Genomic DNA, 27,802 nt, shown 5'->3' on the forward strand with positions numbered 1-27,802 from the left:
TGACCCGTTCTCCTGTCAGGGAGGTGCCTTCTGCTGCAGCTCACTGACCCGTTCTCCTGTCAGGGAGGTGCCTTCTGCTGCAGCTCACTGACCCGTTCTCCTGTCAGGGAGGTGCCTTCTGCTGCAGCTCACTGACCCGTTCTCCTGTCAGGGAGGTGCCTTCTGCTGCAGCTCACTGACCCGTTCTCCTGCCTCAGCATGTGACAACGTTTCACCATCACTTTGGCTGACACACAGCAGGGTCACAGCCACAGAAAGAGCTCACTTTATTCCCAGTTTCCCCCCCAGCTGATTTGAACACATACACCCCCGACTTCACCTCCGTCCTTCCTACACCTCTGTTCACTCCAGTTAGCCAGTCCATGAGTCATTTTTGGAAAGTGTCATTAAAGGAACACTCCTCCGCCCATTTTCAACCAGCTTTGTATCATTAGAACATCAGTAGTATATCAGAAAACTGTCAACTGTTTTGAAGTCTGTCATTTAATTTGACAGTTATTGAGTGTTAAAAGTGTGGACCAGTGACATCACTGGTCCACACTAACTCAAATTAATAACTCATGAACTCAAATCAACTCTCAATAACTGTCAAACTATTCGTCATGCATCTAGTCTGACAGTTATTGAGAGTTCATTTGAGTTAATGAGTTATTAATTTGAGTTAGTGTGGACCAGTGATGTCACTGGTCCACACTTTAACACTCAATAACTGTCAAATTAAATGACAGACTTCAAAACCGTTTACAGTTTTCTGATATACTACTGATGTTCTAATGATACAAAGCTGGTTGAAAACGGGCAGTGTGTTCCTTTAAGGGGCAAGATATAAGGGACGACTTATTATTTAGCACTGCAGCTCAGCTGGCTTAGGTCAAGGCCTCAATCCAGCAGCGCTGTTGTAAAGTGATGATCATTGCATTATGTTCATGCTCCATATGATAAGGAATAGTTTGGCCTATTGGTGACCTTTACCTATGTGATGATGAGACGACTGACACTAAGTTAAGTAATCGTAGGCGTTTAGCATTAATCCAATGCATGGCGATAAACCTTTTAGTAATCCAAAGTTGGTATATTGGTTTTTATTCTATAGCCTGTAGATGCATAACTTCTGAAAACAAAATCTCAATCTTCACAATTAGTGAAGTCCATTACGAATCAACAGGGCAAAAAACCGTTGTCTTTCTATAACTACACTCACTTTTTGTGTAAACAAAGTTACAAGTTGCACTCTCGTAGGGAAGAGAAACCTATGAGAGTAGCTCCACAGACAGAGTGCAGTTTTAGATACATTATTAAAATTAAGTAACCATCCAGCCTTGCTTTCTCATTTGTAGCAGACAGAAATGGTTTTGTTGCAACATGATCTCACAGTAATAATACATGAAATGAACATTACCTCGAGCGAATTAGGTGGTGGTGGCACATAATGTGTTAAAATTACCCGCCACAAATTGAATTACATCCCAGAGGTTGGTTCATGGCTACATTTAGGCAAGTAAAACAAGTTTAGGGGGTTAAGGTTATAACGTTTAGGCAAATAAAACAACATGCTTACGGTTAGGAAAATGGTCACGGCCATGGTTTCAATTAAGAATAAAATAAAATGTGAATTAAAATGTCAATCACGGTTGTAGGCTATGTCCTTTGGAAGCGCTGGGAATCGAATCCCACAGAATTTTTTACACATTACAGTATGTACGCAGTTCGCTGTTAACAGATCATGGTCAATTCATGTATTTCTGTGGAAAAAATGGTTTTGATGCCAGTCCTCTCGTCACATTTGGGTAAGGTGACCAACGGGCCAAAGAAACAAACAAAAGTTTCTGTAGTCCCTTAATTAAAGCCAAAAGTATCATACAGACTTGTAAAGGGTCGAGGAAAAGTGTGACAGATAACAATGACTGTAGAGAGAGAATGGCAAGCTTCTGAAGTGAATGAAACGAAATGATGTCAGCTTAGAGCTATAGGGCTAATGAAAAACACCACACATAACTCAAATCACAACCAAGAGAGAAGAGTTGGGGGGAAAAAGGCCATTACTCTTTCTTGGAATAAATAGTTTTACGGCGGTAATCCGATACCTCTAGTAAATCCCTGTATCTCAATTACCCTTTCCCTCTAAATCTTTACTGATAGGGATACATTTATTTCCCCCGCTTCCCCCTGAGGAATTAGAAACAGATGTAGGAAAATACGACCGCTGGCAAAACAACACAACCTGATTAGGATATAGGGCTGAATGACAAGGGGCCCCAGAACCTATCAATGGACCCTTTGCATTCCCAGTCACTGATGAATGAAATAAAAGGTGGAGGACAGGCAGCACTGTGTGATGTGGAGCAGAGGTCCAGACTGATGGATGAAATAAAAGGTGGAGGACAGGCAGCACTGTGTGATGTGGAGCAGAGGTCCAGTCTCACTGATGAATTAAATAAAAGGTGGAGGACAGGCAGCACTGTGTGATGTGGAGCAGAGGTCCAGTCTCACTGATGAATTAAATAAAAGGTGGAGGACAGGCAGCACTGTGTGATGTGGAGCAGAGGTCCAGACTCACTGATGAATTAAATAAAAGGTGGAGGACAGGCAGCACTGTGTGATGTGGAGCAGAGGTCCAGACTCACTGATGAATTAAATAAAAGGTGGAGGACAGGCAGCACTGTGTGATGTGGAGCAGAGGTCCAGACTGATGGATGAAATAAAATGTGGAGGACAGGCAGCACTGTGTGATGTGGAGCAGAGGTCCAGTCTCACTGATGAATGAAATAAAAGGTGGAGGACAGGCAGCACTGTGTGATGTGGAGCAGAGGTCCAGTCTGATGGATGAAATAAAAGGTGGAGGACAGGCAGCACTGTGTGATGTGGAGCAGAGGTCCAGTCTCACTGATGGATGAAATAAAAGGTGGAGGACAGGCAGCACTGTGTGATGTGGAGCAGAGGTCCAGTCTCACTGATGGATGAAATAAAAGGTGGAGGACAGGCAGCACTGTGTGATGTGGAGCAGAGGTCCAGACTGAGTGATGAAGGAAATAAAAGGTGGAGGACAGGCAGCACTGTGTGATGTGCAGCAGAGGTCCAGACTGATGAATGAAATAAAAGGTGGAGGACAGGCAGCACTGTGTGATGTGGAGCAGAGGTCCAGACTGATGGATGAAATAAAAGGTGGAGGACAGGCAGCACTGTGTGATGTGGAGCAGAGGTCCAGACTGATGGATGAAATAAAAGGTGGAGGACAGGCAGCACTGTGTGATGTGCAGCAGAGGTCTAGAGTGATGGATGAAATAAAAGGTGGAGGACAGGCAGCACTGTGTGATGTGGAGCAGAGGTCCAGACTGAGTGATGAAGGAAATAAAAGGTGGAGGACAGGCAGCACTGTGTGATGTGCAGCAGAGGTCCAGACTGATGAATGAAATAAAAGGTGGAGGACAGGCAGCACTGTGTGATGTGGAGCAGAGGTCCAGACTGATGGATGAAATAAAAGGTGGAGGACAGGCAGCACTGTGTGATGTGCAGCAGAGGTCTAGAGTGATGGATGAAATAAAAGGTGGAGGACAGGCAGCACTGTGTGATGTGGAGCAGAGGTCCAGACTGATGGATGAAATAAAAGGTGGAGGACAGGCAGCACTGTGTGATGTGGAGCAGAGGTCCAGACTCACTGATGGATGAAATAAAAGGTGGAGGACAGGCAGCACTGTGTGATGTGGAGCAGAGGTCCAGTCTCACTGATGAAGGAAATAAAAGGTGGAGGACAGGCAGCACTGTGTGATGTGGAGCAGAGGTCCAGACTCACTGATGAAGGAAATAAAAGGTGGAGGACAGGCAGCACTGTGTGATGTGGAGCAGAGGTCCAGACTCACTGATGAAGGAAATAAAAGGTGGAGGACAGGCAGCACTGTGTGATGTGGAGCAGAGGTCCAGACTCACTGATGAAGGAAATAAAAGGTGGAGGACAGGCAGCACTGTGTGATGTGGAGCAGAGGTCCAGTCTCACTGATGGAGGAAATAAAAGGTGGAGGACAGGCAGCACTGTGTGATGTGGAGCAGAGGTCCAGTCGCTCCACGCCAGCAGAGGCTGAATGGAGCTTTTTAAATAAATGAACTGTGAGAAGGTGCCAGGTCACGACGAGGGGAAAAACAGCCCCGATGGTCAAGGCCTGACCCAGCATTTAGATGAGATTGGCTCGACATCGGGGGTTCTCAAAGTGCGGCCCGCGGGCCAACTGTGGCCCACGAGACATGGTGGCATTTGGAGGACATGGAGGGTCCTCTTTTTCACAGCCTAATGTTGGCAGGTGTGTGTGTGTGTGTGTGTGTGTGCGTGTGTGTGTGTGTGCGTGCGTGCGCGTGCGCGTGTGTGTGTGTGCGCATGCGCGCTGTGTGTGTGTGCTATAAATGGACAAAATGGGATTTTTTTCCTCCTCTAGAAAGCACAAGATACATACGTTTTTTTTTCATGGGGTCCCTAAATTGGCCCTCAGCCATCAAAACTTTAAGAAGCCCTGCTCTACATCCTACTTTCAGCGAAGAATATAAGCAGGAATTGCACACCGTGTGACCTGCAGGATGAGCCAGACCAGAGAAGGTGGCCGGCTGCATTCTTCTTGGGTTAGCAGCATATCAGCGTGTACAGGAATCAGGATATCAACCTCTCCAGCAGTGACCTTTAGCAGCAGTGCTTGGTGCTGTTAACCCAGCAGATGTGGAGCAGAGCCGGGCTGCTTTTAGTGTAAGCCGGTAGCAGTTGAATGCGCTGTGACAGGCGTCGGTCCCTGTTCCCCCACGGCCCCGCCCCTCTGCTTCTGCTGTTCCCCCACCGCCCCGCCCCTCTGCTTCTGCAGACGGCCTCCACTAGAGACCTGTCAAGCCCAAGGGCCTGGTTAATGCACTCACACTCACTCAAAAATACACACGCACACATGCGTGCGCACACACACGCACACACACGCGCGCGCACGCGCGCACACACACACACACACGCACGCACGCACACACACACACACACACACACACACACACACACACGTGCACGCACACACGTGCACGCACACACACGCACACACACACACGCACACACAAACACACACACACAAAACACACATGCACACAAAGACCTTTTCACTTCTCTCTAAGGAAACTAAATCACTGGCCCGTCATCATCAACCTAAACAAATCACCAAGTTTCCCATACCACCCTTGGAAATATTTACATAGGCTTCCATACAAGGGGATTCTACTAAATAATGCACATTCCAATCATGGATACATTTATGACATTCCGAGAGCAAACTCTGAGATCGGCGTGTTTGAAATTACCGTGCGTGATGTCTGAGTCATTTGTCCAGGACTGTCTGTGTGTGTGTGTGTGTGTGTGTGTGTGTGTGTGTGTGTGTGTGTGTGTGTGTGTGTGTGTGTGTGTGTGTGTGTTTGTTTGTTTGTGAGTGTGTAGGGGTTTTGGTTCAGATTGCTTTCTCGAACTCCACCGGTACGTGAAATGTGGAAAGAGAAGCCAGGTCACGAGTGTAGGACCCGTGAGTCTGACTCTGTAAGCTTTCCAGTTCCCATCACTTGAGTCCAACCTACCATGGAGAAATATGATTGGTGGATGGTGAGCGGGTAATTGAATGATCCCAGTCTCCCCACAGGTGAGCCTCTGTGAACCTGGCTCAGCTGAAGTTGTTTCACTCCACACTGGGAGTACAGGATTTGCTATCGTAACGATCATCTCCCCACGCTTATCGGTCAGGCGTGCTTCCGAAGGCAAAACAAGTGAAGATCCCCGACCCAAAGGCACGCTAGTATATTTATGAACGCTCGGCATGCAACGCTCAGATAGCCGCACCGGTTCAACCACACTGCATGCAGAGCCGTGTGTGTGTTCCCTAGGCTTTTGGCTTGGCCATTTTTCAACAACACAACACATTTTTATCACGGCAATATCAGTTCCATTTGACAAATAAGATAAAGCTGTTATAAAAGTTGAGCGGAGGAGCGAACCAATCTGTTCACAGCTGAACCGGAGCCAAAGGGTTGGCAGCAAGCAGCAGGTCCCAACTGCCTCTGATGTCATTTCATCATGTGCTTAGAAGCTCCAGAGGCACATGGCTCGCACCGGCTGCATTTGATGTAGACCTCGTTTTATTGCTGGGGATTTCTTTATGATTGACTGTTCAGAATTATGTCACTGTGTGTGTGTGGGCTCCAGAGAGGCAAAGTCCAAATCCTCGCAGGCTTTTTATAGTAAGACTCAGCTGAGACAAAGGAGGGTGACTAGGCTGATTAGCTTGGAAAAGCGTAGAGTCAAATTAAACCATGACTCAAACCTTTGCCACACTGTTAGTCAACCACAGAACGCTGCAGCATTACTGTAATGACACTGAATGGTAGAGATACAGTAAACCATTATTATTACGATGCAACTATGTTACAGTTCATAATACAAGTTCATTGTTGTTTGTATTCAATAAAATTGCATGAATGTTTTTGAAATCACCCTAATTTGACCTAATCAAGATTTCGCCTATCAAAAAAGTGTTATGATTGCCTGTTATGTTTGATTATACACAGGGCATTTCATACAGCCAGAAACATACAATGTATGTGGGACATTGTTTTTTTCCATTAAAAACTTGTTTGAGCTGAAACAATTGGAGAGAAATGGTTAGTTACTACTTGAATTTCATGTAGGAAGTCACGCATGTACATACTGCCTATGGCTATGAGGCTACTTACTGACTGTTAACAGTGTTTTCACAGAACCTAATAATCACAACATGACATGCATGGATGGATGAGTGACTAATTGGCACAGCGCTGCCTGGTTATTTGACATTTTGATGCATAGAAAATTCAACGAGGGCCGCTGATGTTTGGATACTCAGGCTGCAAAAAATGCGTAGACGTTTTAGTGTAGCTTCAACATCTGGTTTAGTTTATGCACGCATTATCAACGTGAAATAGTGGAGAAAAATAATAGATGCAACTACTGATGATGATGATGATTTATATTTATTTATTTATTTATTCAAGATTCAAGAATCTTGAATCTGTTATTGCGAATTAACTACTTTCCATCAGCAATGCATATGACAGATTAAGTGTGTTCAAGGCCTAAACTTGCCTGGATTGTTTCCTCGAGCTTCAGTTGAGAAATGTTAATCAGGAACAGTGAGGGAATCCAATTTCCATGTCGGGGGGTTCTTAAACTTTCTCAGCGCACGCTGAATGCATTTACTCTCGTCCTGAAACTTATTCAAACCAGTTGGTGCTCTTGGTGATATCAGGACCACTAACAAGCCCTTGACCCATTTTGGGCCCTCTGTAACACGCCATGGACCTCTGCTCCTGATACAGAGCTTAAAGGGTCCAACAGAATGGATTCGTTTTTATTAACAGAGGTAGTGCAAACGTCACGCTAGGCTTAAGTGTGCAACATACAATTCACTGTAGGTTCAAGTATGACTGTGAATCAACATCATAGGCTGTTGAAGGTTTATGGAAGTGATGCAAAACCCAGCAGATGATATGTGGACTGGTTCTGTCCTACTGAGTATGAACAGTTATAGGGCTTTCACAGCGGCAGGGCTCCGTGCCGGTTCCGGTTCCCGAACCCAAATTTGAACCGGCCGGCGCGTTCAGACCGAAAAAATAATTGATTCGGAACCTGAAAAGTTGGTTCTCAGCGGAACCAAAAAATAGTTGGTTTTTCCTTGGGAACCGTGACATCATCAGTGGGCGTGTCTCATTCTAGGCTGTGAAAACAAGCAGGAAGGAGAAGAAGGCAGCGACAACATGGAGAACAATAATTTGCAGTGGTCTCCTGAGGAAACCAAATGTTTACAGTAGTGGCGATTTGGGCATCTACCAAATCTCAAGAAAAGCTAGAAAGCAGTACAAGAAAGAGCAAGTAGTATGCCGAACTTGCGGAAGAGATGGCCAAGGCTGGGTTCACTCGAACGCCAGACCAAATAATTAATGAACTTAAAAAACTGAAGAAGGACTACTGAATAATGTCCTCCCACTTTGGTTCCACTTAAACTGGTGTGAACACGGGCTGGTTCGCCAGAAAGCTCCAAGGTTCTGAGACTCCAGAACGGAGCCGGAGCGAGAACCAGAACCGTGTGTGTCTGAAAGCGGTATGAGTGAGCCTAAACCAAATCTCTCCCTATCTTTGGTTCACACTGTGTTGGGCTGTTCTGAGTTAGAAGAGAGGCCAAATTGTCCCGTCATCCTCATCATCACAGACTAACAGCAGGCTTGACCAAAAACAGATTCAGTCCTGGTGGATGGTCAGCTTGCTCATTGTCGCCAAATGTTCATGTTTGAAGAATGTCTAGACTCTGGTCAAAGCAAATACACCATTGTCTAGTCAGTAGGCAATAGACTCTACTGTATGTCTTAAGTCGGTGGTATGTTAGAAAGCGGTGATTCCAGTCTATGTGAGCGAACGCCCTAACAAAACAGGACTCTCTCTGAATGAGTCTCCCCCGGGACCGTTCGGTGTTGTTTACACCCATCATGCCCCGTTAATTACCTGCATGCCGCGGAGCCCCCTTGGTACTGTAGGCCCCGAGTGATAACTTAGGACAAGCATACTTCATAAATCAATCTTATCTTCATCGCCGTGCTAATTTTGCTTTGAGGATTACCGTTCCCTAGTAAGGCGTAATCTGTGGACTTCAAAAACAAAAGGCGGACATATAAGTGAAACAACGCTCGACATAAGGAGGGGAGGCTTGATCCCCTCGCTGTGGGTCGAGCTATCTTCGCTCAAATTCTCCGCACGGAATACCAAGTGGCTGCTGGGAAAACCTTTGTTGTGCCATGATGGGGAATAGGGGTATTTGACTTAGATCTTCTTGATTGCTTGTGGGCTGTGTCTACACATCATTTGCCATGGCTCTCGATAGCTTTCTGCTGTGGAATGCACAGGCCAGCAGGGTTTTCAGCGAATACAATAACTGCGTAATCACACACCATGAAGATTAATAAATAGATATTTCGAGGTGCTGCTGATGTGTATTTTTTCTGTACTGTATTGGATTTTAGATTTGTTCATTGGAATGCACATTCATTATACAGTGGGGGCAGATATTTATTCTATCAAAGCGTTTTGTTTTCACTGTGGTTATTGACTCACTGATGCGGTTCGCCGGCGTATTCTGCTCTGAGTGACTGATCCCGTAGCAGAGCCGCTGACCCCGGTCTGCCAGACTCGCGATGCAGGCAGACGGCTTAAACCAGCGTCTGCAGAACGGACTCTGCCTTATCATCGCATTGCAGAGAATGTCGAGGTCCTTCAAAGAGAAGAGATGTCATCTCACGCGCCTTTTGTTTGGTTTTTTACATGTTTATCACCCACACACGCAGTCTGTCTGACCAAACAGCTCACGCACAGGGTTTAGTCAGCTATCTGTCTCAGGCCTGTGGCCTTAAGATATAAGCCTATAACAGTGTGTCAATCACCTGAGCAGAAGGCTTTTGCCACATAGTTTCTCTTCTTAATCTTAACTTACATTTCGGTGCCATCTGCTTCTCATCAGACAACCGGTAGATTTTTCACAGGCCTAATAGACGGTATCAGATCTCCATCCAAAATCTGTGAATGGCTTGTCACTTAACGGACTATCAGGTGAAAATACAATCCGTATGGGATGCAAGACTGACAATGTGTGCTTGGTAGCACAAAACTGCTGATGAAGTGTCGGGAAACCATTAAGATGACATTCCTGGAAAGATGTACTGGAAGTCGGGGGGGGGGGAGTAGACGTCTGTGCCTTCTATGGTGTCAACACATTTACACACAAACACACACAGGCACAGGCACAGGCACACGCACACGCACACGCACACGCACACACACACACACACACATAGAGCTAAAAAAATCATACATTTAGGGTAGCCCTTCCCCTTATAGCCTAACAATATACCATCGCTTCTTTGTATTAGACCTGCTATATTGCATCACCAGCACATTTACTTAGAATCCATAGGAGGATGTTTGATGAAACTAGTGTAGATTGTAATTTATAATCTTTGAAATAACATTCTTTCTAGCTTGCCGTGATTCATGGAATGCTAGTCTGATGGATTGTGTGTGTTGTGGCCCTGCATTGCCCTGAATCCTCTACAGTAAATCTAATATGATGAAAACCTTATGATTTACAAGCTCTTTTGTAACAGCAGTGATACAAATGAATCCGTTCACTGCAATAAGTGCTATTTAAGAGCATCGCTGAAACATGTTACATGCGTGTAGCAGGGACAGCGTTATGTTGCAGATTAGTTGTTTGTCTGCTGTAGTAACAGCAGTAAATATCTCTAAATGAACGCAAAATGTACGGGCGTTTATGGACAGCAGTGATTGTCAAGCACTCATCGATCAAACAAATGGATTCGAATGACTCAAATCAATACGTGCAACAAATATGAAAGTGAATACTAAGTGTGTACATTTTTCCTGCCTGATTTCAGGAACGAATGCATCTTCAACTGTCACTGATACCTAAAAGCCATGCCTGGTACCACAAATCAAGTTATTGTTTACATAATCTCCAGGCCAGATAGTGGGTGTCACGCTATTTCTCGACCCCCAGCAGCGCATAATGAAGTATGAGCTTTTCGCTCCACAACGCTGCCTAATACATCACACGCTATCTAGACCCCGATAGTCCTAAAAATAACAGGTCACCCAAGCTGCATTTGGGTCATTGATTGCGTTCAATTTGAGAAAAGTCCATTTTGGGGCAGCAGCACTCACAGCCACATCAGACTTCGAGCGCGCGGGCGGTGATAACGGCAGCCCTGCTGATTGAAAACAGTGAACCCTACACCTCGGGCCTGTTGTCTGGAAAAACGCAGCGCCGGGGGGAACTTGTTTGGCTGGCCTTTTCCCATCATTAATCAATCCCGCCCAGCGCACGACTCTGCAAAGCTGCCTGACGCGCCGCATCTCACAACACCACGCCAGAGCTAAGCCCTCAAATGCGCCACACAGATAATGTCCAATCAATGTTTCGCTGGCTAATGAGATATGAGCGAGCCCCAAAGGCCACTCCTGTCCGGGTTCTGGCTGATGGATGGCTAACAAAGCTTGTGTTCCTCCCACTTTACGAGCCGTCATGTGTAACGTATAACAGCGTTTAGAGCTACATCCTGCCACCGCTGGGGTTTAATGCTTCCTTCTCCAACGTGAGATCGCTGCTGGCCACAGGGAATAATAACGACGATGCGGCAACGATAAAAACTCAATCCTAGATCAGCCTTTTTTAAATAATCAAATTATGAAAGCTTCCCCCCTAATTAGACTTTAGTATAGCACAGTCCCTCCCTCGTTATGTGAACAGTTTTGAAATAGAATTCAAAGTTCAGAGGTCATCCTGCTGCCTCCTAAATGGGGGGGTACTGTACACAGATCGGCTGGAAACTATGCCACGTTTCCTTGATCTAGTGTGAGTTTGGTCAGCTCCAGTGTTACTCCTCGGCGCGGTGTTGATGCCATGGTCGCATGTACTGTACAGTATCCGGTTGCGTCTGATGAAAATGGTCCAGAAAACGCACGCAGAACGGTGAAGGTTCACCCGGCGGCGGCTCCCCTTTCTTTTGGAGTATTTTCGAACCGCCATACTTGGAAAGTAACCGAGGAGCCTCGTACGACTCCGCGCCGCAGCGCTTCGCATCTGCCCTTGGGCCAGCATTGACAGATTGCCCGCCGCCCTGTGTAACAGGAGAGGTGGCGCGACTTGGCAGCGGTGGGAGAGAGCTTGAGTGGCAGCAGCCTATAAGAGGGCGTCCTACGTCACCTGGCAGGGGGGACCGCATGCAGGGCAAGACAGACGGAGACCGGGGGGAGACGCCACGATGATCGGGGCGGCCCCCGTCTGAAGGAGAAGCGGCCCGCTGCCTGCAAGGAGATCGGGTTTCCCTACAACTTGTTGCCTGGTGCTAAATAAACGCTGGCATGTTGTGTGGAGACACCCTACACCCTGGCTGAGAGGGGTGCTCACCCAGAGTTGTTCACGGGCACCCCACTTTGTGACCCTCCCTCTGGCCTCTTAACCCCTTCCCTTCCCTTTCCTCCCTTTGACCCATGGCCCCCCGCTTCCCCATTACGCCTCCTGTCAAGTCTGATCAGCCAACAAGTGCCTTCCCCCATTCCTCCATCAACAAGCAGCGTCTGGTCGGGGGCACAGGCGCACTTGGTGCCCTGTCAGAGCAACACTAACAAGGATGTAGTTAAGGAACACAAAAGGCGTGAGTGAGCGACGTCACAGGCGTCAGAGCGTCACATGCCAGGCTTTAAAACCTAAAGCCCATGGTACACCAATCAAACACTCTCCAATCACATGCCAGGCATTACAACCTAAAATCCATGGCACACCAATCAAACATTGTCCAATCACATGCCAGGCATTACAACCTAAAATCCATTGCACACCAATCAAACATTGTCCAATCACATACCAGGCATTACAACCTAAAGGCCATGCCACACCAATCAAACATTGTCCAATCACATACCAGGCATTACAACCTAAAGGCCATGGTACACCAATCAAACACTCTCCAATCACATGCCAGGCATTACAACCTAAAATCCATGGCACACCAATCAAACATTGTCCAATCACATGCCAGGCATTACAACCTAAAATCCATGGCACACCAATCAAACATTGTCCAATCACATACCAGGCATTACAACCTAAAGGCCATGCCACACCAATCAAACATTGTCCAATCACATGCCAGGCTTTAAAACCTAAAGCCCATGCCACACCAATCAAACACTCTCCAATCACATGCCAGGCATTACAACCTAAAGCCCATGGCACACCAATCAAACATTGTCCAATCACATGCCAGGCATTACAACCTAAAATCCATGGCACACCAATCAAACATTGTCCAATCACATACCAGGCATTACAACCTAAAGGCCATGCCACACCAATCAAACATTGTCCAATCACATGCCAGGCTTTAAAACCTAAAGCCCATGCCACACCAATCAAACACTCTCCAATCACATGCCAGGCATTACAACCTAAAGCCCATGGCACACCAATCAAACATTGTCCAATCACATGCCAGGCATTACAACCTAAAATCCATGGCACACCAATCAAACACTCTCCAATCACATGCCAGGCATTAAAACCTAAAGCCCATGGCACACCAATCAAACATTGTCCAATCACATGCCAGGCATTACAACCTAAAATCCATGGCACACCAATCAAACATTGTCCAATCACATGCCAGGCATTACAACCTAAAATCCATGGCACACCAATCAAACATTGTCCAATCACATACCAGGCATTACAACCTAAAGGCCATGCCACACCAATCAAACATTGTCCAATCACATGTCAGGCATTACAACCTAAAGCCCATGGCACACCAATCAAACATTATCCAATCACATGCCAGGCATTACAACCTAAAGCCCATGGCACACCAATCAAACATTGTCCAATCACATGCCAGGCATTACAACCTAAAGCCCATGGCACACCAATCAAACATTCTCCAACAACTGCCAACATCCGTGTTGGTAGTTGTTGGAGAATGTTTGATTGGTGTGCCCTGGGCTTATGACTTGCTGCCCGCTTTAAGCAAACTATTGAAAACTATTGACCCTGAAGCTCAAGGCCAACGCCAGACAACACACAGCGGACGCCACAGATTCTCCCGATTCACAACTCCAAGGACACACAACCCTATATTTTTCCTTTGCTTTACCGAAAATTTACAAGCAAGAGGTCTGCCCTATAGTGCCCCCAGACCTCACGAACCGCCCTCCACAGCACAAAGGGAATTCATAATTAAAGAAGCACAATCAATAGCACTCACCCCCTGCATGGCGAAGCACAAACCGAGGCCCCAACAGCGAAGCCTGGTGATGGACTCCGAGAGGGGAACGCCGGGTACCAGAGGAGCCAATTAGGGAGAGCGAACGTGGGCTATCTTGTTAGCCCACATCCAGCTGTGGGAGTGGTGCTAATGAGACGGTCTGTACCCACAACGACCCGCTGTTATTCCAACATGGAAGATCACTGCGCTTCCTGATCTTGTATGCTTGTATAATCATTCATTGTAATGCATAATTAATGCACGTATTCCCTTTTGGACTTTCATATTGACGAGTGAAGGGGATTCGGCCGGCTACACTGGCGCAACATGCAAGATCATGTCTGACACCATGTAGGCACTTCAGAAATGCTCAGAACATTCCTGAGGCATGTAGAAGCTCTCCTCCTCGGGCATCAGCGGGGCAGGTCTGCGTTTGCGTACCACAAGATGTATATTTTAAATACAGCAGAATATCAGCCCCGCCAGTCAGTTTACTGTGCATTGGCACTGTGCAGACACTACAGTACATAAGGGGAAAATTAATTCTGCAACAGCAGGATGTTCCAGTTAAGAGAGAGAGAGTTAAGAGACCTGCAGAGGATCAGAGGCCAGCCAGAGCGACGATTCGCTTCAACTTCCAACAAGGTGAAAAACGTGCGTTTGGAGCGCGGCTCCTTGAAAGGTACCTCTTTCTGTTGATCAATCGAGTAATTACCAATTAGCTGCGGTAATGGCTTGTGTCCAGGCAGACTGCGGTCATGTCTGTTTTATCTTCATTAGAAAGAAGGGGTGGTGAGCTGCGAGGCACGTTGTGACCCCGCTCTCCCCTGGGACACATCACTTGGCAGCGGGTCAGGCCTAATGTCAGACTAAAGAGTTATTCCTTTTCTCCCCCTTTTCCCTCGCCCGTGTTCTCGCCTGGTCTCATGGGAGAAGTTAATTCCACGGTCCCCCCCGCCCCGCCCCGAAACTTCCCTGAGGTTTCCTCCACGCCCCAACCCTCATCCTATCAGAAAGAATTGTCATAAAGCAACATTATCTGCTGAAATGGGCCTGTGTGAGCTGAGGCTGATGTGCTTAACGTGCTGAACTCAGAGCTCGACAGGGAGCTCTGCCATGTGAAAGCATTGCAGGGGGGCACCGTGAAAGTATTTCTCAATCTGAAGCATATTACACGCCACTCCAGCCTCGCCTCGCCTCGGGGCTATGGGCCTCAGTCGAGACGGTATTATTGCCTGGTCTAATGGCCGCCTCCTATAGTTTACACGTAAACATTCTCCAAGCCTTCCCTCCTAAATTGGAACCACGGTATTTCTTTACCTTCACCGCCTGGTCACCAGTCACGACCTCCGATATTGAAAACGCGCTCTACTTCGTCAGCAGCCAGTATCCGCTGTTCCGTCAGCGTACCCCCCCCCCCCCCCCCCCCCCCCCACGCGCACCTCCCCGGGTTTCATCGGCTCCTCACTAGGGTAAATATTTACAAATGTGGACTCAATAACATCTGCTGCGGTTTGCTGGGCTCAACAAGCATGGTAGGACCGGGGGAGACGAAGCGCATCATGAACTCATGGGAACATACATGGTCTCGGGTTCCATCCCCTCATCGGGGGAGGCTTCGAGTGCCACAAACAACCGGTCCCAGATGGACGCGGTGATGCAACGCAGATGAATATGAATGAAAAGGCTCAGAGGATATCTCTGATTGTTTAGTGTAAGGAAGAGATAAGTGGCAGTTGGCAGGATTATCAGAGTGTAATATATAGAGACCAACAGATGGGACTCATATGGAACATCTGTGGAAACAAAAGGCACTTTCCTAGAGCCGCACAATGCAGGCATGTGTGTGGCAACTTCAACAAGAACACTGAACACAACGGAATTATAATTCTACAAATAGGAAAAGGTGAACTTATTACACTCCGCATAATAAATAACGATTCGATTTTCCTCGAGGCACTATCAAAGATGCTGAACACATTTTGCCCTGGTGATTTTCTTGGTTGATAAATGATTCCAGCTGATGTCAAACTGAAAATACATGGCATTAGGTGGCAACAAAGGACAGAAGTCTATTCATGAGAGGATGAGTTCAACCAGGTTCAGACCATGTGGCAATCTCGGGCTTTTATAGATAGTAACTCAGCCGTTAAGACTAAAATAGACATTAAAAAGGTCTATGTTTTGGGTATGATTGACAGGTCGGCTGTCCAGTGATCGTGCGCCTCGCCGATCACGGACCAATAGCAGGCATGCACTGTGGCTCTGTGGGAAACCCCGGTCTTGCACCAAAATGGCAGCGGCCAAAATGTCATTCTTGAGGCTTGAAAAGGGGAATCCACAAAAACCCATGGGCGATGTCACGGTGGCTGCGTCCACGCTTTCTCACGTTGTAGGTTGAGTTGTAAACAGCAACAGTCCAGAGGACAAGAGCAGGTGCTGAAACCTGCCACCCATATCCTGAAACAAATGTCTCCCAAAATCCCATCTTTAACAAGTCACACAACTGCATTCAGCACTCTACACACACACGCGCACGCACGCACGCACGCACGCACACACACACACACACACACACACAGACACACACACGCACACTCGCACGCACACGCACACGCACACACACACACACACACACACACACACACACCAAGACCCCCAACAGGTGTTATTGTATGAATGGAGAGCCCACACCCTGCTAAACCTTGACACTGAAGGCTTTTTCATGCTCACCCTGGGAACATAACTGGACATGTATCTGTGCACTTATACGAGCACTGAGAAACAGTCACATGTTGTGCTTTGATGGAGTGCACACATGTGCACACATGATGGGGCCGCTGGAAGAAGAGACCTCAACCACACACCTGCCAGGACGTCAGTTGTGCTGTGCCCTCACTAGTTAGTACCCATTGATACCAATAGAGACACTGCATGAAATAGGCCACGCCCATCACGGGGGAAAGGCTCTGTTCATTTCCACACACCAGGGTCATTTTCCTTGAATTAAACATAGCTAAAAGCTGTTGTGTGGTGGGCTGCGCACACAACAAATGTAAAACATCGCCAGTTAAAGTTTTTTTGTACTCCTGAGCAAAACAAGGAAGCCATTGAGAATTGTGGCATTTTACTGCCATATAACATAACTAACTAGCGGCTAATATTAGCCACAGTAGGCAACTAGCGCTGAACCGGAAGAACAAATAAGTTTGCGTTGAACGCGGAAGAGAGAAAAAGTGGGCGTGGTGAATAAGGTGAATAGAATGAGGGAAACACAGAGGGTATAAAGCATCACATCCTCTGGGGGTGTGATGGCTTATTCATTTTTTCTGCATATCCACTGAACCATGTAGCGGTTGGTTTTAGTTTTCTCTGATGTTATTCTGTTTTCAAATGTCATTGTCTACTGTAAAGTGCACTCTTTACTCTTTAAAGTGCATTCAGAGTAAAAGATGGGCTCAGGTTGTGCATTTTCACTCCAGATGATTTGGATTGATACTTTAATTAAAAGCAGTTATGTTGGCTGCTCAAAGCATTTCAAAACAGACCCCCCCCCCCCCCCCCCCTTTGAACCACGGCAGTGAAAACAAACTGATACTAAAAGTACCTTATTAGCTGCGACCAGCAGCTCTGTCGGTAGCTTGGTCCACTAAAAGTTCACCCCCCTTTTTTGGTCACAGTTTTCGCCCTAGGAGACTGAAATTTGGCATGGAGGTCAAGTGTGTGTGTGTGTGTTTGTGTTCATTCCAATTGGCCAAGAGGGGGCAGTGAGGAGGCACATTTCGAAATGCAGGGTGGCAGAGGTAGAGTAGGGTGGGCTGTCCCTGCCATCCTGCCTTTCGGAAATTTGCATTATGTGGTCACAGCTCTTGTGAATTCATACTTGTTCTCTTTCTGAAAGACAAAAGCAATTAGAAAAACCACTTGGCAAAAACACGCTAATCTTTCGCTTCAGTCACATTTTGCATTTTGCAGTTCACTGCCTTTACTACACCATCTGCTATGGCTTGTTTTTGGGCCACAATGGAAATGGAGCATAGAGGTCTTGGCCTGTACATGACGGACTACCTCGGATCATACAACAGAATATTTGATGTTGCAATCCACCAGCGTGTACAGCTTCTCTGAGCCCACACATGTCACACTGGGTGTAGATCAAAACCATGAGGTGAGGTCACACCATGAAGCCCATTCACTTCATGAACCCTGACCCTCACTGTGAATCATCACTGCGTGTGTGAAAGACAAGACGAAGAAGAGATTCATCTGCCAGATAGAAGAAGACCATCCTTCAGAGAGCAAAAACAGCCCAGATGTTGCTCTTACGTTCCACATCTTCCTCTTTCTATCGCTTTCTCTCACACAAAAACACATGCACACACGCCATCAATACTTTAAATACATCAAATCAGGTAACATAAATTATGGCAACTCAAACTTTGAAATTTCAATGGTCAAACTGTAGGTCAGGCCTTTTCAAAGTCTGAGACTGTGGGCCTCCCGCCAGACAAAGCTTGGAAAAAGAAGCCAACCTGGCTCAATTCCTAGATGCCTATGGGATCATGATTATGTTATTTGATCACATAGGCACAAAACAATGAGCCAACATATCCTGATATTGCTGTTTGACATTCTTCAGACTACACCAAATACATAAATAGATCTGTCTGAAAACATTTATTAGTTTCCGATTCTGGGAAAGTGGGATAAAAATAGTACAATTTCACATTCAGGGTATTCTGTGGTCTCCTTTTGAGAACTAATGTAACATTTTTTCCATTCACTAAGCCTCCCCTGAAACTGCTTGGAGCCCCCCTGGGGAGGCTCGCCTCCCACTTTGAAAACCCCTGCTGGAGGTAATCAGTCATGTGACAGCAAAACCATGAACACAACACAAGCTCATGTTAACAGTGCATGTTTCTTAAAAGAGCGCCATGTTTTTACGCGGGGGGAATATTCATATTTTGCTCCCAACATGGGCGAAGACGTTCATGTGATTCTGAATGTGCGACTAGGAGCAACAGAAATGTGTTTCCAATCCGCTCTCTCTGTGTCCTTTGCCGCAAATATGGGCAAACAGATGAAAACCTGCTGCTTATGCTAAGTGGCTCTAAACGACTCCTAATGAATGTGCGGCGATGGGGTTGGCCATGCTTGCCTTGGTTTTCGGTCACACTGCCTGCTCTACCCAGAGAGGAAGGAGGTGGTTGGTGGTGGTGGACTGGAGCTCATCAACCGAGAGGCAAAGATGCATTATTTGTCAAGCCCAGTGAAGCGCTGCTCCTATCAGGCGACCACATACATCCTGGGCTGTGTGCGCTTCAAATACAGGGAGAAGAGATGAGCAACGCGCGAGCGGAGGCTTACGTCCAGGAAGTCCAACGAGCACTTAAAAATGACCAGCCTCCCTTGAGTTACAAATAACAGGAAGCGATGGGGAGTTGGAGTGTGTGTACGTGTGTGTACGTGTGTGTGTGTGAGCATAGGCACATGTGAGCACGCGTGTGCACGGAGGTTGCGAAGGTCCTGGTCTGCGGGCGGGGCGGGCCTCCCACCTTCACCCCCACCTCCCCTGGACAATGCACCGTAAAAACCTCCACATAACCTGATGGTTGGGCTCAACCATTCCCACGCTGGGGTGAGCCGGGGGCCCCCCTGGCACCGAAGGCTTATAAAAAAACGGAGGCCAGGTTGGACCCCTCCAGCAGCGTGACAGACAGGGCACCACCCCACTCTGACCACCCCCCTACTACACACACACACACACACACACACACACACAATATAAATAATGCCCGTGTAAGTGAGCTGCGTCGCCCCCACAGCTGCCGTGGCCATGTTTTTTTTACGACTTGCGGTATGACACCGTGCCCCGGTCGGGCCGTAATGAGGCCTCCTCCCACTTCTCGCCTAATGGATCAGGTAAGAGGTGGGAATACTTGGTCTTTATTGGCTGAGCTGCGCAGTGTTAAGTTACGCTGCCGTTAAACTGATAGATGGCAATAAAGGTGTGGATCCCCGCAGGCTATGTGTGGCAGCACACCCCGACCACAAGGAGCAACTTTAAATTCATATAGGAGGTGGGGGGGGGGGGTTACATAATCTAATAAGCAACATCCTATGATGTCGGACAGTTCAAACATTGCTGGTGAAAGTGAATTACCGAGTGAAAGTCAGAAGCCAACCAAAACCAGCAATCTAATCTGTTGTCATCAAAAGCATGCGTCCATTAACAACGAGTGGGAGGCTGAGTTCACGGGCTCGTAGAATGTGTTTTAGGTTTTACAACCCTTTACACCCTTGACTTCTTAGAGATAACAGTTCTTAATCAGAAAATATATGAGTCTTGTCACAGTATCCTCCTCAACGTCGGTCTCCCAGTTGTTGTCAGCTCCAGCAGGCGTCGTCACAGATGAGCGCTATGTGGTGTCTTGTTTGTAACTTTAGAAGAAGATTTGTCGTGTTCACAGCTAGACTGAGCTGACTCTGATCATAACGCAACAGGGCCACGAATGTGGAAAAACAACCCGTTTCAGTCTCAGCTCCTGAAAAGTTTACTTTTAGTTATGCATGTCTGCTGCATGGATTAATTATTTTTATTTTATACTGGTGGTATACAGTATCTGTTTAAAGTGAAAAATAAAATTATTATTATTATTATTATTATTAATAATAATAATAATAACAATAATACATCCTCAATCATATTACCATAGACGTTGGGTACGTGATATATTCATCTCATGTAGTATAAACCACATAAAAAATATATCATAATGCTTTACAATGCAACAAAATTGAAACAACAGATTATGGATTGCCTGACAACTAAGTCATTCATAAACGTCATTGTTAGCGGACACAGAGGGGAAACGAATAGGGCTTTTGTGAGGGAGGAAGGGAAATGTTTGAACAGACTTGTTAGCCAAAAGCACGTTCAACTAGACGCTCTAAGGTGGAGTCTACACACTCTCCCGAGCTTCCATTAAAGTCACACGAGCAGAGAGTTAATGCCCTCCAACTTGTGGTGTTGCATTACGGTGAACCCCATGAAAGCAGCCTGGCCGCGCATTAACCAATGTCATATGTTGACCATGCGATAGTGCTGCTCTGCCCTGAGACGTCTTAAAACCACCATTCATGAGTTGAAGGCAGCAGGAGACCTTCTAATACTGACTTTATGAAGGTACACAGACACAGGTCATGTCCGTTTGAGAACTTCTTCTGCATCTTTACTAGGGATGTTCGATATTGGCTTTTTTACCGATATCCGATATCCGATAATGTCCAACTCTTAATTTCCGATACCGATATCAACCGATATCAACCGATACCGATATAAGCAGGCTTTTTTTCACCAAAATTTCAGGTAACAAGTTACATAATGTAGCTTAATGTAGCTGAAGAGTTTAATATATATGCATGTTGTGTTAAAGTTGTAAGTGTTATTGGGGCAGTGGTGGCCCAACGGTTAGAGAAGCGAGCTTGTGACCAGAAGGTCGTCGGTTCAATCCCCGGGACTGGCAGGATAAATCTGGGTGGGGAAAGTGAATAGGCAGCACTTGCCCCTCCCTCATTACCACCACTGAGGTGCCCTTGAGCAAGGCCCTCAACCCCAACCGCTCCAGTGGAGCTGCTCAGTGGCCAACAGATCAGACTGTGGTTGTACTGGTCAGCTTCCAGGTATGAATGTGTGTGTGAATGTGAACAGGGCACTCCTGAAAAAGAGAGCATTGCTCTCAGTGATACTCCCCCTGTATTTAAAAAAAAAAAAAAAAAAAAAAACGGCAAGGATACCGATATTTTCCGATATTAATTTTTTTATGCTAATATATCGGCCGATAATATCGGTAGGCCGAGAATATCGGACATCCCTAATCTTTACCAATGTGAGGTACACAAACAGTAAAAAAAAAAAAAAAAAAATCTGAAAGTGGAACCAGTAGGTCTTTCAGTGAGTAAGCATAGACTCACTGTTCATCATGTTTAGGGTGGCCATGGTGGCTGGGTAGACGAGGCATAGGAGGAAATGGCTAATGGCCCCGCCCCCATGTTGACTCTGGGGGTAAAATACTATTGGCTCAATTCTTCCCCTGCTCGGCCCTGAACAATATATAGTGGCACAGAACGGGAACCATCCACAAGTATATTTACTTAACCTGACTCACTGTGTTGCTCATACACCGAGTTGACAAGTGCTACTTCATCACAGCCAACATCTAAGATGGTGTTTCAAAGGTTTCTGCTCCGCATCCTGCTTAGAAACGCTAATGGTATGTCATGATATTATGTGCACATGTGCCAAGGGAGCTGTGCTGGTATATGACTTTCAACTCCAAACAACTAAACTAATAAGACTATGGAAGGACAGTATGCACACTGATGCTGGCTTGAAAGAGCCGTGGGGTCTGTTCTGGATCACAGAGGTGCCAAATGTCAAACCGAGAGGGGAAATGTTCATACTGATGGACAGCAGGGCTGGTTCCTCCCGTCTCCTCCATCTGAAACCAATACAGCGCCCCAAATGTACAGCGCCCCCAAAAGCACTTTTTGGGATTTTCAAATGTGCGATGGTAAGTATGTGAAACATGCAGAAGGGGCCTCTTTGATGGACGTCGGAGTTGTAGGTTGGGTCTCTTCGGTCATTCTGAGTGACAATGTAAAGGGGTAGGGGCCAGTGGGGACTTGGTACCTTTGCCTCTATCATTTCCTCCGGGGTGCAACCCTGTTCCCCTCCTGCCTCCTCTTCTCAGGCCACCAAACGCCTGATGAGACCCAGAGAGAGGTCACAGAAACCTCCGTCCATACAAATTCTACACATACCAATCGTAATAGGATCAATGCACTCTGCTCCCCTGTCTCTCTCCTCTGGGTCCTGACAATCCAATCCATTGAGAAGGCCAAGGATCGTACCGAGAAAGTTCTACAATATGTAATTTGTGGTTAGATGCTGTTATCATGTCCATGCTTGGTCTCCAACAGCACAATGTGCGTAGCCTACTGTGGGTGTGACAATCATGCCAGGAAGTCCAAACGCAAGTCTGTACGCTACTTTCCCTGACTGGACCTCACACTTTGCTTCTTCTGCAAGGCTCAAGGAGTTCCTTCCTCTCTCTGCCTAGAGCGGTATCAGTTCCAGGTCAACAGACGCGCTGTCCCGCTGCGCGACCCAAACTAGTCCATTCGACTGTCGCTTCCTGTAATGAGAGTTGTGATTTTTATCATTGTCAGCAATGGGCCCGTCAACCCTCTAACCCTCTGCTAGATAATGACCTTCTTTTTTCCATCTCTGAGGTGGATGGATGGAGGAAGAGAGAGAGAGGGAGAAAGGTAGACCGTGTAGTAGATGAATCAAGTTGTTTGTTCTGTGTAGGCTGGGTCATAACAGTGTGCGTCTTTGTCCTACCTGAGGGGTTGCAGCTAGAGAGGACTGACAGACACACAGGTGGGGCTGCTGTTGATGAGCGAAGTGCTGCCGACTCTGAGCTGCCAGATAACACTTGACCTCCGGGAGGGCAGACAGGTACTAGGAGGAGGAGCCTTATGATGATCTAGGATGAAGAAGGCAACATGGACTACCGCCTCGTGCTGCGAGATTCGATGATACTGATAAGGATGAAGTGAGACATTTACAACAGTAATACGCTGTTGAAACAGTTTAGAATGTTAAAATGTGGTATTAAAAAAGAAAGAAATATAGTCGTTTGTGTGTGTGTGTGTGTGTGAGAGAGAGAGAGAGAGAGAGAGAGAGAGAGTGCATGTCCGCCCATGTGCATGCAAGTGTGCATGTTCGAACAAGTGCATTTGGTGGAGTGGAAAGAATACTAAAATATATTTATGAAGAGGTACTACTGTTAGTTGGCAGAGATTTGAGTTATAACTGAAATATGTAAGCATCTACTTAAGTAAACGTAGCCCATTTAAAATGCAGTTCCAGGACTTAGCGAAACATGAGATGCATGAGAGGGCCTCAATACATGATAATGCACATGTTGTTACAGACTATCTTGAGTGATCTACAAAATGTTAAGCTCATGTTCATAATATGTATATCCACGTTAAAACACACGTCATTTCCCATTATTAATTAGAATGACTGCATTGATGATGTTATTTTAATGTCAAAAGGTTGCCTGCACATGCGTGTGCAGGTTTGAGCAGGTATACAGAGGTACACCATGTTCAGTTTCTGATGCAAAGCTTATGGAGAACTTAGAGAAATGTTTAAATCTGCAGCTTTAAATTGAGTGAAGAGAGATATAACCTGGTAGCAGTGCAGTTTATGCTGATTCAGCTCAACAGAGCAGAACATGGCTACACTAGATTGATCTGATCCATCAGCTGTTTACACCCAGGACAGGCAGGTGACGTCTTCATTTGGGACCTTTTTACACGCAGCTGTCCATCTGTGTGAGACACAGTGGAACATGTGAAAGCTATTGATTATTATTTTCACTCAGAAGGGTTGAAACTATTCTTTGAAGGAGAACGCCTTAAAATTTGACGAAGCGAAATTTGACGAAGTGCCTCTCGATCGGCTAAAGTGGGGATCTTCTGCCATGCCGCTTCAACCCAGTGAAGGTGTGGGCGAATCTCCACAATCTGTTGCCTGTTGAGGACGTTCCACCTGTCAGGATCTACTTTGTTCCCCATGATGTCCTCACTGTGCCTCCTCCAGCCTTTCAGTCAGAGCTGCAGTAGAAACAGAAAAACCTGCTGCCGGCTTTGCATGACGACTCGGCGAGCTCCTCATGCGATATTGATGAGAGGCTCCGCCCAGTCGGGTTATAGATTTTCTCAGCCTCCTTTGAAGAACATCAGAATCTCTTGTTTTTATCTATCAGAGAATAGAGATGAAAAACGATTCTCTGGGGGGATTTCAGTGGAGGTGCTGCAGAGATATGTGCACTCCTCCTTTCTCTCCGACAGAGACGCACACCACGTGGTGAGGATGTCTCCGAGTCTTTTCCAGGGTTAGAAAATACAGCATAAAATGATCAAACAGGGCTGTAAACACTGGTTTGACATGTGTGCTGTCCAGTTGTCTAAAGTCTGAAGGAGAGGAAAGGGTCTTGGTGTTTTATGCTCTCGTCCCAGGGATGAGTGATGGCAAACTTCTCTCTGCCTGCTGGACCCTTCATCTTGGGCCAAAAGGAACATGTCTTTGGTTTCCAGCTGATGAGTGTGAAACAATAAATAATGTGTTTGAGGGCGCTCATCAGGAACTTCTGTTATTGCAGCTTCTTACACGCACTTCAATTATTGCCACTTATCTACTTGATTCGTTTATTTTCCTCACCTCTCTGAGCTCTCATGTTTCTTCTTCACCACTCTTGTAAAAGACGATATAACCATAAGTATATGCTGTCACACTCCATGCATAAACTCACGCGGTGGCAGAGCATTTCTTGCGGAAGACCACATGTAAATATCTCGAGAGGAGCCCCATACTTTTCCAATTCAGAGGCTCTGCAGTCAACATCCAATCGTGCAGTTCCCCCCCGCTAACTAGGAGGGGTTTGGATTACTCGTGTTGCTATTGGTTCCTCTGTGACCACTAACCTCCCAAATAACTACGCCCTGACCACAGGCGGTGCCAACAGGTAGCACACACACACACACACACACTTGGCAAATTCAGATCAGGCTTGCGGTCTGCCTTATGTGAGTGAGGTCTTGGCATGGACCAGGCTGGCCCTTGGACATAGCGCCCCTGCTTTCCTTCTTCTGGATCAGACTGAGACTGGACAAAATGGGACACTGCACTCAAACTGTGATTCATTCAGTTGTTTAGTTGTCACTGTTGATTTTCCATTATCACATCCTGGCAAGGCATTTCACAGACAGCAGCGTGCAGGAGGTGGCCAAGTCCAACGTCAACACCCAAACTACCACAACCTTTTACAATATTTTACGAGTATATCGCTTTTTAAACTGTTTTGAACTGCTATCAATATAAGACGTACGGATATAGTCTCTCAACTATCATTTCAACATTGTATTTACAGAGATTGTCAACATTAATGCAAGCTGTCGTCAAAGTCAACATCAAAATGAATCTTCGGGCAATTTCCATTCTGGTCCTCAGGGGCCGGAGGCACGCTGGTTTTCTACATTCATCTGGTGTCCTAGGTCTCATAAATCCATGATTAGACCAGGTGAATCTAATTAACTAGCAGGTAGAGTAGAAAACCAGCAGGACTCTGGCTCCTGAGGACCAGGATTGAGAAGAAGCACAGGCTTAGGCACATCATCCGTCTTCCCTTCTACTCATTTCCTTCTCTTACAGAACCATCAGGTCTTGCTCACAGAACCATCCCTTGAGGGACTCACACAGGGCTGACAAATATGACCGTGTCAATGTGTGATTATGAACCATTGTATCTTTGCTGAGTGCTTCCCTTCACAGGCCCATCCACGTGCCTGACCGCATCCAACCTCAGGAGCCACATCTGGAAGCCACATGTGCTTCGGACCTAGGTAGAGCCAGGCCCAACACAGCTCAGGCCAGGGGGGGCATTTTATGTAAGACTGGGATTGACGGATTAACCTAGCTGCTTGTCAATTATTTTCGATTACCAAGAGGTAGCCTATTTATGTTGAGTATTTGAGATCTTTTCCCAGAAAAGGTTTGTTCTTCAGAATTCAAACATTTCAGTTGAACAGAGAGGTGGAACTGTGAGATGGTAGTGTGGCTCCCCAAGTATCGTTTTTGGGAACTGGGACACTTTGAATGAATGGCTGCAATCATCTTCTCGTTCCTTTTGCACTTGCCAGGTGAAACAAAGAAGCACGGAAATCTGATTGGAAATCTTACCGAACCGGATTGGAAATCTTATTGGACGATGACCATGAAAACTAGAGCACCCACACATTGACCTAGTTTCCCTGGTCACTCAGCTCTACAGGAAATGAACTTCTGGCGACTTGTCTTGTTGATCGTGTTGTCCGCAGCGTGAACTCATAATAAGACAACGTGGTTGGGTAGGCTAGCTCATCGGTGCATCATTGAGAAAATTGATAACACTATAATCCTCGTATGCCTGTCGATGTGATGGTGTACTTAGTGGCGAGAGAGAAGACCTCCTTGAGACAATTTAGAGAAGTCTCTACTTCAACGCGAGGATTAATCGACAAGAGTTCCATAAAACAGTGTTTGTAAACTGGGATTAAGTCTCATTCCAAACAATGATGACATAACATCAATTGGGTGGACATAAGATCTCCTATTTCACAATAATGTCATTTTCTCTTTGATCTGCACACTTCATCAACGACCATTCTTCCTCTCATGCTTGTGAATGCCGCCGATGTGTTGACATATTTACAACCAGTGTGGAATGATCTTTCGGAAGGGTTCTGGGAATTTTAAAACAGAGGGATTTCTGGGACAAAGAGGAATCTCTTCATAACGTGCTGCCAGCGTTCCCAAGTGGAAACACCGCTCATGCGTGGGCTCTATGACCCTGGCTGAATGTTGCTTCACAGGAACACATTAGCGCTGAAATGCAAACACAGCAGGGAACCAATCGCCAATTTACATTACAACTCATCTTTTAACTCCTCCTTTTTTCATCGTTTTTATTGATGCCTATTGCAGTCAATCTTTTTTTCCATGTGTTTTCTCGGAGAGATGCCCTCATACCAACCTTCACATCTGTTTCTTTTTTTCTCTCCTTCACATCTGCCATGTATTTTATTTTACAACTACATTTCTATGTGTACAGCATGTATATACAGTATGCTAATAATAATAACAACAAATGTCAGTGTGCAGATGTACATGTACATGTAGATGTAATATAGGCATGCTGACTATTGCTCAATGGTTAGAGCAGGGTTAGTTGATTCCTATTCGAGCTACCTGTTATGTAAAGACAAGACTGCCATCATACAGACTGTAGAGCACTAATCTACAATCTAGTAGCCTGGTCTAGTAATCTAG

Source organism: Poromitra crassiceps, assembly GCF_964638095.1.
Source record: "Poromitra crassiceps genome assembly, chromosome: 25".
NCBI lineage: Eukaryota > Metazoa > Chordata > Actinopteri > Beryciformes > Melamphaidae > Poromitra > Poromitra crassiceps.